The sequence below is a fragment of the Saccopteryx leptura genome, chromosome 9 (assembly GCF_036850995.1).
Source record: "Saccopteryx leptura isolate mSacLep1 chromosome 9, mSacLep1_pri_phased_curated, whole genome shotgun sequence".
Taxonomy (NCBI): Eukaryota; Metazoa; Chordata; class Mammalia; order Chiroptera; family Emballonuridae; genus Saccopteryx; species Saccopteryx leptura.
In genome coordinates this window covers 36,142,858-36,153,000 of record NC_089511.1, presented here as the reverse complement: position 1 = coordinate 36,153,000, position 10,143 = coordinate 36,142,858, and positions in this window count along the sequence as shown.

Genomic DNA, 10,143 nt, shown 5'->3' with positions numbered 1-10,143 from the left:
TGGATGGAAGTGGAAGGTATGCAGATGTTCCTAACGTGTTGGCGTGTAGAGCGTGTGGGACATCAAACCTGGTAAGTGTCCATCTTCCCTTGAAGGGCCCTGCAGGTGGACTTCCGCGTCTTCCTGCGCATGTGCACCTCAGGCTGTGTGTGTTTTTGTATGTGTGTGTGTGTGTGTGTGTGTGCGCGTGTGCGCACTGCCACCAGTTTAAGCTTGTGGGTGTCCAAATCGTCGCTGTCCAAGGTCTCTTACATAGGTTTCCGTTGAATAAAGATGTGGGGTGAGCCAGGCTATTTGCTGTTTTGTCGGTTTACTGTCCAGAGGGTGTGGGGCTGTGTGGGAAAGGGTGGGCGCGGACAGGGGAGTTCCCAGTAGTGACTCCAGACCACGACTGCACTGTCTGTGGGCCAGGTCTGAGGGGAGTGGTGGGGGGCTGTGGTCCTGCCTCGAATAGTCTGCATCACGGAGGACTGCAAGTAGGAGGCGTGCGTCAGTGAGCCCCTGCTGGGCAAGTTCTCCAAGGCTGTCCCGTGTGCCTAGAGCCGCTCTTTGCTGGCTGCTGCGTAGTCTTGAGAGGCGCAGAGGCGAGAACTCCGGAGCGAAGCGTGGGAGGAGCATCTTGTTTGTAGTTTCGGGAGCAGCGGTGCAGATCCACGAGTCTGAAGGGGTAGGTCTGCCTGTGTGGTGCAAAGTCAGTTCTGGATCATCCTTCCTACGGTGAGCAGGGCCAGGGGACTCGTACCCGGCGGAGAACAGGAGAGTCGGTGAGTGGGAACTTTTTGACCGCTTCCAGAGATCCTCACATCAGCCTGGGAAGTCAGGGGCAGGCTGCCCGGAATGGGCGCTCCCCTGGGACCTCTGATTTCTGGGTCTCCTGGCAGGGCTGAAGACTTGTATGTCCCCTCCTTCCTGCGTACCCCAACACCTCTTTCGTCCTCCCCAGATTCAAATGTGATTGTAAAGGTCCACGAGGACCTTTGTTCTCTAATCTGAGTGTATGCGGATTCCCGTAGGTTCTGCCCTGTGCCCTCGTAGGGTGCAGCGCAAGACTAGTCTGCCGGGGCTAAATCCTGCAGCCTGGTCGACAAGGGCAGGAGCGCAGAGACCAGCTCTGCGAAACACAGTCCGGAGTGGAAGGCACCGGGAAATTTAAAGAAAGCACAGACACAAGATGCAGAAAAGATGGGAGAAGGGGTCTCCCAGCCTCATGAACTGAGAGCCTCCATATGCGAGTCCCCATCGTATATATCTGTCTTCTTTACCTACTTATCATAAAGCTTCAGGACACGAGGTCATCATCCTCTGACACATCAGGGAAAGCTTGCTTGTAAGCACGTATTCGGGGGAGCTAGGAAATGGCAGAGTACAGAAGCTTCTTGTGCAGACAGTCATGTCAGGAACCCAGTGTTCCTAAATCCACACAAATGGTATCTGTTCAAGGCAACATTCCATTCTCAGGCCATTTTCCCACATTTTCCCTTTTTCTGTTTTCTTAAAGCAACAAAAGCAGATTTTGCGATCTCTTGTTTCATTACTCGCTGGAGGCTTTGTTGTGTGCATCTGAAGACTAAAAAGAAGCAAACAAGATTATGCATAATAAGCCTATTTCTCCTGGCAGTCTGGACCCCCATTGTTTAATCCAGGTTACTGGATTTAGAGATTGCAGTTCATGAGTTATTTCCGCCATGGTGTGAGAGGCAGGTAGAAGCTGCAGTGGTGCTTTCTGCATGTTAAGCACTTTAGCTGATGTCAAGACTTAGACTGCCCTTCTATCCGAGGATATGCCTCCGGATAATTTTGCATAGGGTCTGAGTTCCATTAAAACTGTGAGGAGTAATACAGTAAAAAGTCTGGTTCCAATCACTATGTAATTTTAACTGCATTTTTACAGGTTAAATACTTTCCAAATATAGGCTGCAAGAATAAATATTTAAATTCTTCAACTGCACCCCAAGTGGTTGGGAGCTCAAGGGGCTTCACTCTGGCTCGTGGGCTGCAATGAGCCTGAGCACCGTGCCACCCAGAAGGAAGGTGACTCCAAGCCGCTAGCACCCTGGCTCCATCCTCTCTGAGTGTCTGTCTTGAACAGCCTACCACCACCTTTCCTGCTAAGGGCCCCTGGAGGGCCTGGAGGCCAGAATGGGGCCACGGGGAGGGACAGGAGGTCGTATACGAGGTACGAGGTCACGGAGGTGCACAGGGTCGGTGGGAGGTTCAGGGCTGCGCCTGTCAGTGTTTAGCTGTGTGTTTGGGTTTGTACACGTTCCTGACTTCAGCTCTCTTACACCTTGGGTTTCATTTGTCTGCAAAGACCTGTGTTCTGGGGTATATGTGTGTTTCTATGAGTGTGTCTGCAGCACTATAATCATGTAGGGGTGTCCTTGGTGGGTGAGTGTGTCTGTGTGTCCATTCATCTTGGGTGGGTGTGCACGATTCTAGCTGTGAGCCAGTGAAAGTCTGAGGAGAGACCACAGCACACAGCACAATTATTCTGGACCAAGGAACTGAACTGATGGGGCCAAGTCCCTTTATGGCAAGATGGTCTATCACCCACTGGAGGCCCCGAGAAGCCAGATAAGAAGGAACAGCTTCCTGGTGGAGAAAGTAATGAGCAGACAGGTGAAGTTTTATTATCTCTTGCTGCCTGGGGCCCTCACCTGAACAGGGTCTGAGCTGGGGCTGGGGTGGCCTGGGCCTAGGACCACACACTCTAGTTTCCTGAGACAGGCCATCTGCGACCTGTTCCAGACATTCCCACATGCGGGCAACCAAGAGCGGCCCGAGGTAACATACAGCCCCCGTGTCTGACTGTGGCCCAGTAACCTTTCCTTGAACACGTGTTCACTATGGTGATGAACTTGCAGTGCCTGGCAGCCCTCTCTGAGGGAGAGAGGACAGTACAGAACCTGCCTCCCAGGTGTTTGCTCTAAGACTCGGGCACCCCTGTAATGAAGGGGCCTTTCTCCCTGTGGAGGAAAGGGGTTGCCGAGTGCTTCCCGGGAGCCAGAGAGCAGCCGTGCATCCTGGGCACAGTCAGCTGGAAGCAGTAACTGGGCCAGAAACCCAACAGGACAGCGTTCTTCCCCAGAGGGTGGAGTCTGGGAGAGAACCCTCACACTAATGAAACGGGCCTGTCCCCAGAGCGCCCTAACTGATCTGAAGTGGCTGTTCATGCACGTTTGTCCAGGGACTATGCTGGTTTTAACACCAAAAGTCCAGGGTTCAAAATATTCCCACAGCCTGAGCACCCATTACATAGGCCACCGAAACCCAACCCAAGTACCAAACTAGGGCCTCCCGAGGGACTGCCACCTCTTGCCCAGGAGGGGACCTCGGGTCCCTCAGAGCACTGTGTGGGGGGCAGGGACCAGGACTGGGAAGCCTGGTTATCAGGCTTATCCACCTGAGACTGGCCAAGGCTGTGTTTGCCCGCGACTCTGGCCCATGTCCTCCTTCCCTGGCACCAATGGCTCAGGGTTGGGCTTTCTGAGGAGATTCAGCTGTCAGCAGCTTTTGGTCACCTTGCCTTTGGCCTCCAGACCTGCTTCCTTGAGGTCCTGGAGCAACCGCAGAAACCTAGGGGCAGAGAGTGTGGCTGGGGACCCATGCACAATTCACATGACCTCCTCATTCACTGCTTCTGGTGAGAGAGGGAGACAGTTCCCGGTCTCATGCAAACCCAACAAACGTGATTCCGGCTGTGTTAGAAACCAGCAAGTTCCATCGTGTGAGGAGGGAGGTCACCGGCCTTTCGTGTTACAGTGTGCAGAGAAGGAACAGCCAGGGCAGGGACACCCCTCCCCACTCACCCCCAAAGCAGCACAAGCACCAAGGCTGGGAGATTAGTGCTGAGGAGAATGTAGAGAAAATAAGCCGTGTGTGCTGGTGGTGGGAATGTGAATTGTTGCAGCCTCTATGGAAACACTATTATGTTTTTTAAAGAAGTATAAATAAAAGCACCTTATGATCTAGCAATGCAGTACTGGGTATATATCCAAAGGAAATAAAAACAAGCTGCTCACAAAAATTAGGGGATCAGGGAACATACAGATACTCCTATACTTCCAGACATATTTTTCCTTTTTTAAAAATTGAATTTTATTGGTGTGACACTGGATAACATATTTGTACAGGTTTCAAGTGCCCAATTCTACAAAACGTTTCTGTACACCATATGCTGTGGTCACCTTTCCAAATCAAGTCTTCACCCATCACCATCTGTTTTTTCCTTTTTGCTCAATCCCTCTCCCTGTTACCCAGCCCCCTACCTTTGACAGCTGTCAGCCTGCCCTCTATCTAGGAATCTCTCTCTGTTGTACATGTTAGTTTATTTTGTTCATTAGATTCCACAAATGATTTCAAATGGTACCTGTCTTTCTCTGACTGGCTTATTTCACTTAGCACAATACTCCATGCTGTCCATCCATATGCTGTCACAAACGGTAAGATTTACTTCTTTTTTATGGCTGAGTAGTTTTCCATTGTGTAAATGTACCACAGCTTTTTAAATTGATTTTAATTTGAGTTTACATAGGTTCTAGTGTCCCCCCTAATACATTGCCCCTCCCCTGTGTTTCTCTCAACATCCCCCTTGCCCCCCTTCCCTGAAAGCCCTCCCCCTTTTCCTCCAGGACTATCCCATCCTATCATCCCCTTTCCCTCTGTCTGCTTTTCCTTTGGTTCCTTTGATCTAGTCTCTGTCTCTATTCCACTCCTCAGTTCACATTGTTCATTGGATTCTTCAAATGAATGAGGTCATAGGATATTTTTTTTTCTATGCCTGGCTTGTTTCACTTAACATAATAGTTTCCAGGTCTATCCATGTTGTCACAAAAGGTAAGATTTCCTTCTTTTTCATGGCCCCATAGTATTCCTTTGTGAATATGTACCAAAGCTTTTTAATCCACTCGTCCACTGACGGACACTTGGGCTGTTTCCAGATCTTGGCTATTATAAACAATGCTGCCATAAACATGGGGGTGCATTTCTTCTTTTGAGTTAGTGATGTGGTGTTCTTGGGATATATTCCTAAAAGTGGGATGGCTGGGTCAAAAGGCAGTTCCATTTTTAATTTTTTGAGGAATCTCCATACTATTTTCCACAGTGGCTACATCAGTCTGCATTCCCACCAGCACTGCAGGAGGGTTCCCTTTTCTCCACATCCTCGTCAGCACTTATTACGTGTTGTTCTGTTAATGAGCACAATTCTGACTAGTGTGAGGTGATACTCATTGTGGTTTTAATTTGCATTTCTGTAATGATTAGTGATAATTGAGCATTTGTTCATATGCCTATTAGCCATCTGTATGTCCTCTTTGGAGAAGTGTCTATTCATTTCTTTTGCCCATTTTTGATTGGATTGTTTATCTTCCTAGTGTTGAGTTTTACAAGTCCTTTATAAATTTTGGTTATTAACCACTTATCAGACATATTGTCAAATATGTTCTCCCATTGTGTGGTTTGTCTTTTTGTTTTGTTCATACTGTCTTTAGCTGTGCAAAAGCTTTTTAGTTTGATATAGTCCCATTTGTTTATCATGTCCTTTATTTCACTTGCCCGTGGAGTTAAATCAGCAAATATTTTGCTGCAAAAGATGTCGTAGAGCTTACTGCCTATGTTTTTTTCTAAGATGGTTATGGTTTCATGACTTACATTTAAGTATTTTATCCATTTTGAGTTTCTTTTTGTGAATGGTGTAAGCTGGTGGTCTAATTTCATTTTGTTTTGCAGATAACTGTTCAATTTTCCCAACACCATTTGTTAAAGAGACTGTCTTTACTCCATTGAATGCTCTTACCTCTTTTGTCAAATATCAATTGTCCATAAAGGTGTGGCTTTATTACTGGGTTCTCTGTTTTGTTCCATTGATCTATATGCCTGTTCTTACACCAGTACAATGGCCTTGTAGTATAACTTGGTATCAGGAAGTGTGATACCACCCACTTTATTCTTTTTTTTCAAGATTGCTGAGGCTATCAGTGTTCTTTTTTGGTTCCATATAAAATTTTGGAATATGTGTCCTATATCTTTGAAGTATGTCATTGGAATTTTAATAGGAATTGCATTGAATTTATAAATTGCTTTAGGTAATATAGACATTTTAATGATGTTTATTCTTCCTATCCACCAACACAGTAAATGCTTCCCCTTGTTTGTATCTTTTTTGATTTCTTTTATCAATGTTTTATAATTTTCTGAGTATAAGTCTTTAACCTCCTTGGTTAAATTTACTCCTAGTTACTTCACATTTTTCGTTGCAGTAGTGAAGGGGATTGTTTTCTTAAGTTCTCTTTCAGACAGTTCATTGTTGGTGTATAAAAATGCCTCTGATTTCTGAATATTAATTTTATATCCTGCCACCTTGATGAATTCATTTATGATGTCCAGTAGTTTTCTGAGACTTTAGGGTTTTCTATGTACAGTATTATATCATCAGCAAATAATGATAGTTTTACTTCTTCTTTTACAATTTGGATGCTTTTTGTTTCTTCTTGTCTGATTGCTGTGGCTAAGACTTCCAGGACTATGTTGAACAAGAGTGGTGAAAGGGAGCACCCCTGCCTTGTTCCCGATCTTAAGGGGATTGCTTTTAATTTTTGCCCATTGAGTATGATGTTGGCTGTGGGTTTGTCATAGATGGCCTTTATCATGTTCAGGTATATTCCCTGTATTCCCATTTTGCTGAGAGTTTTGATCATAAATGGGTGCTGGATTTTATGAAATGCTTTTTCTGCATCTATTGGTATTATCATGTGGTTTTTCTCCTTCCTTTTGTTTATGTGATGAATCACATTGATTGATTTGCGAATATTATACCAGCCTTGCCTCCCCAGAATAAATCCCACTTGATCATGGTGTATGATTTTTTTCATGTATTGCTGAATCCGGTTTGCTAATATTTTGTTGAGGATTTTAGCATCTAAATTCATCAGAGATATTGGCCTATAGTTTTCTTTCTTTTGTTGTCTTTGCCTGGTTTTGGAATGAAAATTATGCTCGCCTCATAAAAGGAGCTTAGAAGTCTTCCCTCCTCTTGAATTTTTGAAATAGCTTGAGAAGGATAGGAGTTAGTTCTTTGAATATTTGGTAGAATTTGCCTATGAAGCCATCTGGCTCAGGCATTTTTGTTTTTTGGGAGTTTTTTGATAACTCTTTCGATCTCATTTGTTGTAATTGGTCTGTTTAGGTTTTCTGATTCTTCCAGATTGATTTTTAAAAGATATTTTTCAAGGAATTTGTCCATTTCATTCAGGTTGTTTAATTTTTTGGCATACAGTTCTTCATAGCATTTTGTTACAATCCTTTGTATTTCTATTGTGTCAGTTGTTACTTCTCCACTCTCATTTCTAATTTTATTTATTTGAGTCCTGTTGTGAACCGTAAATGGCAAAAAGCCTTTGTAGATTCGAGGCTTAGCAAAAGGCTGAGTTCTCCCCTCTCCATCTCCATATTGGCTATGAAGCTGAGTAATCCCAGCTGCAGGCCTACAGACCTTGGATAAGGCACCATCCATTTCAGGCCCAAACTCCTCTTGTCACCCAGGATGCAGGATTTAGCCTTTGCAGACTAGTCCTGCGGTTCACCTGGTGAGGGTACAGGGCGGAACCAACTGGAATCAGCATACAGTCAGATCAGAGAACAAATGTCTTGCCTGACGTTTATAATCACGTTTGAATCTGGGGAGGGCGAAAGAGGTGTTGGAGTGCGCAGGGAGGAGGGGAATTCAAGTCTTCAGCCCCGCCAGGAGACTCAGAAATCACAGGTCCCAGGGTAGCGCCCATTTTGGAGACGCCTGCCCCTGCCCTCGGGGGCAGATGTGAGGATCCCAGGAAGCCGTCCAAAGCTCCCTCTCACCAACTGTCCTGTTCTGCTCACCGCTGGTGGGACGATCTAGAACTGACCGCAGGCTGCGCACGCAGGCCTACCCCTATGGACTCACGGCTCCCGAGGCTCCATCATGTCACGGAGGCTCTTTCCGCGCTTCGCTCTTGTCTGGAGTCGCTGCTGGAAATTCTGCCTGCCCATGAGCACCCTTGCCCACACAGCCCCGCACTCTCTGGACGGCGACCCAGCGGAACAATGCCCAGCCCGACATCCTCAACTGGTAGGCACCAAAGAATTAAACAGTGTAGAGTGGTGATAGTCACTGGTACTAGCACGTGAATGCTACCAGGTAGGGAAATTACTTTACATGCTTGACCAGGTCAGAACAACAACCTGCAAGGGTTACGTCCTGCTGCCTCCATGGCAGAGGAAGAGATTTGCCTGAGAAGAGCGGTGTGCCCACTCCACCTGGCCATTCACCTGCCCAGTCGGCTTGCCCATGCAGCCTGACCACTCAGCCTGACCCCTCAACCTGCCCATCCACATGGACCCATAGCCTGGCCAGTCCACTTTGACCTGGTCACTTAGCATGGCCCCTTAGTCTGGCCACAGAGCCTGGCCCCTCAGCCTTGCCACTCCACTTGGCCCCTAAGCCGTGCCCCCCAGCCTGGCCCTCAGCCTGGCCCTTCATCCTGGCCTTTAACCCTGTCCACTCCACATGGCCACTCAGCCTGACCACACAGCCTGGCTGCTCAGCCTGTTCCCTCAACCTGGCCACTCCACATGGCCCATCAGCCTGGCCAGTCAGAAAGGCCCCTCAGCCAGCCCATTCCACATGGCCATTCAGCCTGGCAACTCACTCTGCCCACTTAGCTTGCCCACTCCACATGGACCCTCAGCCTACCCAGTCCACCTGTATACTTAGCCTGGCCACTCAGCATTGCCCCTTAGACTGACCCCTCAGCCTGGACACCACGTCTGGCCCCTCACCTTGGCCAGTCCACATGGCCCCTCAGCCTGGGCCCCCAGAATGACCCCTAAGAATGGCCACTCAGCCTGGCTACTCAACCTGCCCACTCAGCCTGGCCACTCAACCTGCCCACTCAGCCTGGCCCCACACCTGCCACTCCACAAAGCCCATCAGCCTGGTCTCAGCCTGGCTGCTCAGCCAGCCCATTCCACCTGCCCCCTGAGCCTGGCCCATCTGGCTGGTCCCTCAGCCTGGCCACTCAGTCTGGCCCTTCAGCATGTCCACTCAGCCTGGCCCAGCATTCTGCCCACTCCATATGGACCCGCTGACTGCCCACTTGCATGGCCATTCAGCATGGCCACTCAGCCTGTCCACTCTGCATGGCCACTCAGCTTGCCCACTCAGCATGCCCCTCATCCTGCCCACTCTGCGTGGCCCCTCAGCCTGCTCACTCAGCTTGGCCACTTAGCCTGCCCACTCTACATGGCCACTCAGCTTTGCCCCTCAGCTTGAACCCATAGCCAGCCCACTCCACCTGCCACTCCTCCACATGTCCACTCTGCCTGCCCACTCCACCTGCCACTCCGCATGTCCACTCTGCCTGCCCACTCCACCTGCCCACTCTGCCTGGCCGTCAGCCTGATTACTCTGACTAGTTACTCTGCATAGACATTTAGCCTGGCCCCTCAGTCTAGTAATTCAGCCTGGACCCTCAGCCTGCCCACTCCACATGGCCACTCAGCCTGCCCACTCCACCATGGCCTCTCAGCCTGCCCACTCCACCATGGCCTCTCAGCCTGCCCACTCCACATGGCCATTTAGCCTGGATCATCAGCATGGCCACTGCACCTGGTCACTCTGCATGGTCACTCCACCTGGCCACTTAGCCTGCCCACTCTGCATTGCCACTTAGCCTGCCCGCTCCGCATGGCCACTCAGCCTGCCCATTCAACCTGGCCACTCAGCCTGACCACTCAGCATGACCACTTAACCTGCCCACTTAACCTGCCCACTCTGCATCACCACTAAGCCTGCTCACTTCGCATGGCCAGTCAGCCTGCCCATCGTGCCTGGTCATGGCCACTCAGCCTGATCACTCAGACTGGCCACTCCACATGGCCCCTCAGCCTGCCCACTCCGCACGTCCACTCCGCCTGCCCACTCCGCCAGCCCACTCAGCCTGGCCGTCAGCCTGATTACTCTGACTGGTCACTCTGCATGGACACTTAGCCTGGCCCCTCACTCTAGTCCTTCAGCCGGCCCACTCAGCCTGGCCCCCTCAGCCTGCGCACTTCGCATGGCCAATGAGCCAGGTCCCTCAGCCTGGTCAAGCAGCCTGCCCACTCAAC